Source organism: Octopus bimaculoides, chromosome 4 (assembly GCF_001194135.2).
Source record: "Octopus bimaculoides isolate UCB-OBI-ISO-001 chromosome 4, ASM119413v2, whole genome shotgun sequence".
NCBI classification, from domain to species: Eukaryota; Metazoa; Mollusca; class Cephalopoda; order Octopoda; family Octopodidae; genus Octopus; species Octopus bimaculoides.
This window is the reverse complement of record NC_068984.1, coordinates 14,761,367-14,764,858: the sequence shown is the minus strand read 5'-3', so window position 1 is coordinate 14,764,858 and position 3,492 is coordinate 14,761,367. Positions and strand designations below refer to the sequence as shown.

Below are 3,492 nucleotides of genomic sequence, written 5' to 3'. Positions count from 1 at the left end.
AGAATGTAAAGAACTGGAAGAAAGGCCAACAGACATTTTTTCGACACGTTAACACCTGTTCACCGCTTTCTTCACAATAATAATCATTTCAAATTTTGGCACAAGGTCATCAGTTTTAGTGGGGGAGGGGAGATAAGTGAATTATATCGACCCCAGTGTTCAACTGGTACTTATTTTATTGACCCTGAAGGGATGAAAGGTAATGTGAATCTTGGTTGAAATTGAACTCAGAAGTAACATAGTACCAAGACATTTTGTCACATGCTTGATATTTCCCTTGTAGCCCACATGCAAATAACCACACACCGTATAAAACAAAAGAAACGGCTTTTTTTTAAAAACAAAGAATCGAAAACGCGCGACTGACTCGAATTGCAAGGAGCTTACCTCATGTTGTACTAACACACACTGGCGTTAGGTTTTGGTTTATTTTGCTTAGATACAAAGGAAAAGAGAATTGGGAAATTGTGATGTTCATGTTTTTCTTCAATAGTAATAAGAACATGAATGAAATAATTCTTCAATCGAAGACAGAAACTGAAACGACTCAGGTTGCCGTTTGTTTTATGGCGCTCACCACATAAAAAAAAAATAAAGATTTTTAACGTTTCATTTGTACGTGGTGAGAAATCAAACTAAAATTTGAATACTTTTAAATTTAAATTTTTAATTCTTTTCTTTTTTATTCCAAAAGGTGAAAATAGTTGAACGTTAGTTGGCATCGATTGGTGATCTTAGGCTGCTCTTAGATTCAGTCTCTTGGTTTGTTTTTAATCGTGTCTTGGTTGGCTATTTCAGGCAGGTTTCGTCGACAACGAACAAATACATATTTCATGCTCGTCTGTCACGAAACCCGTCAAAATAGCTTACCGTTGTCGTGCGCAGATTCAGTTGGTATTTTCTATTGTCAGCCGTTCGTGTCCTTGGTGTGCACACACATTTGGTCCGTCTGTTGTTGCGAACGATCAAATCATAAAGGAGAAATTTCTTCGGTATCATTTGCCAGTATGAACTGTTCTTGTTGAAGGAATTATATTTTTGATCTCACTGAACGTTGCTGCGTGTAATATAGGAAGCAATCATTATTTAAAGACTATTCCAAAGATACTATTCGATCGTGCAAATAATTGTTTCTATAAACTAAGCAGTATTTTATGGGTGTCTACATAAGAGATGGTCAACTTACACTGAAGGAAGGCTAAAGTTTTCGGAAGAATTTATAGGTCTTTACTAAGCCTTTATTCCAATGCTTTTTTGAAACTGATGTACGATAAGACTGAAGACCATGTTAAACATTAGAAAAGACTAAGAAAAATAACTATTCTAACAGAATATAAACTCAATTATATAGTTATTGTTGAAATATTTCTGTATAAAAAAATCAAGAGCTATACCCACTGCTGGACTAACGACTTCTATGTGTAATTACTTCGATAATAATTAAAAGAATAATTATTTTTCATCTAACGGAATTTAAACTCAGTTCTGTATTAATTATTGAAATATATATATAAAAAAAATCAAGAACTATACCCAATGCTGGGACCTGAAATCACTGACGTACAATACTTTCAATTATAATTAATCTTTTAAACAAATAAACCGGACTGACCTTAACAAATCTGGTTTCTGTTACTACTTCTATTAACCAAAAACCTGTACATGTAGTTTTTGCTTTTCATTATTATCCCTAAACGCTTTCATTTCTATCGATACTTTTTCATACTGCCATGAATCTATTTTTACCACCTTGCATAAAGTAATCGTTTTTTTTATTCAGCATGTAACTAGTTTTGTTGTTGTTGTCGGTGGTGGTTTTGTGTGTGTTTGTGTGTGCTTATGTGCTTATCTGCCTGTGTGAGTGTGTGGTTGCAGCTTTTGTTGAGTATGGAAGTTTGTTGTCGGATATTTAACTGATTCTGATGTCGTGCGTATAACTGTCTTGTATTGTGTTACGTTACTATTTTTACCACGTGTTTGCAACTACTTTTGTGAGATTGGCTGATTTTCCTGTAAATGCAGCTATTTCTGATTTCCGAATATGAAGTTATGTTTTTGTTGCGCACCTAGTTATTTTCGTTGAGACAGTATCGATCTATTACAGCGGCCAATTTTAACGGGGTAGATAAAATTGTATCGATTTCAACAGTCTATACTGGGCCGAACAGGAATTAATCGAAGTTAACAACTGCCCATACAGTGAAGGTCAGACTGTTTCTGCCTAATGCAGCAGTTGGTTATAACAATCCATAATAGTGTGCAGCATTGAAGTGTTCTGTATAGCAACAGACTACATCAATCCATAACGGTGCAGTGAGGCGGGATTGATCTCAGACTACACAACTCCTGACAAAAATTCGTACAAATGTATGACCATGGTACCGCTTAGTATTACACATGGAGCACAGCAGTACTTACAGTCATCATCGTTATACTTTACTGTACAACAATAAAAAATTTGGTTAATTCATTAAGTGTCTCTTCCTCATACACGTCCGTCGTCCGGGATCAAACAGCAGAGGATTCTTTCAATAGTAAACCCACGAAAATTTTCGGAAAACCTGAAATGAAAATAAACAAAAATATAATATTTGAAAATACCAAGTCATGAACTCATTGCATGAGTAGAATGCATTAAAAAGTAATACATAGTAATATATGGTTATATGGTTTAATAAAACACACACACTCACATATACATACATAACACACACACACATATATATTACTTATTAAATTTTTCTATATGTGATTGTGGATTTTCATGGATGAATTCAATAATTGTGGTTTTTTTTCTCTAAATTATATATTATATATTGTGAAATTCAAATTAATTTAAATTTTGATAAATTAAATTAAACTGAAGATCCCCTGTAAATTTGGATTTTTATCCCTAATATTATTATCATAATTATATTATATATATATATATATACATGTATACATACGTATATGCTCATACTTACATCTATTATATATATATATATATATACATATACATACATACATACCTATATATATATATATATATATATATATATATATATAAATATATATACACATATGTGAGCACAGGACGTCACGAAACGTGTACAACAAAAAAGTGCGAAGCACGAGTACATGGAACATGAACTATTCTTTCGAACAAAGAAAGACACAAATGGAAAAGAGCGAGGCTTAGTGGGTACGGCATTTGGCTCACGATCGTAAGGTCGTGAGTTCAGTTCCCGGCGAAGCGTTGTGTCCTTGAGCAAGACACTTTATATCACGATGCTCCAGTCCACTCAGCTGGCAAAAATGAGTAGTACCTGTATGTTAAAGGGCGAACCTTGTCACACCCTGTGTCACGCTGAATCTCCCTGAGAACTACGTTAACTTGGACGTTAATTTCACGAGCAAGCTGTTCCGTTGATCGTATCAGCTGGGACCCTCGTCGTCGTAACCGACGAAGTGCTCTTATGTGTGTATATATATATATATATATATATATAT

The 3,492-nt window shown here is 34.0% G+C and overlaps 1 long non-coding RNA gene across 1 annotated transcript in view; it reads right to left on the bottom strand.

Annotated features, from left to right (window-relative positions):
* Positions 1-363: 363 nt before the first annotated feature.
* Positions 364-3,492, bottom strand: part of LOC106876349 (uncharacterized) — a 284,852-nt gene continuing 281,723 nt past the window's right edge. The window contains exon 4 of the long non-coding RNA XR_001410236.2: positions 364-2,561. This is a non-coding gene — a long non-coding RNA (uncharacterized LOC106876349). The remainder of the gene's footprint in view (positions 2,562-3,492) is intronic.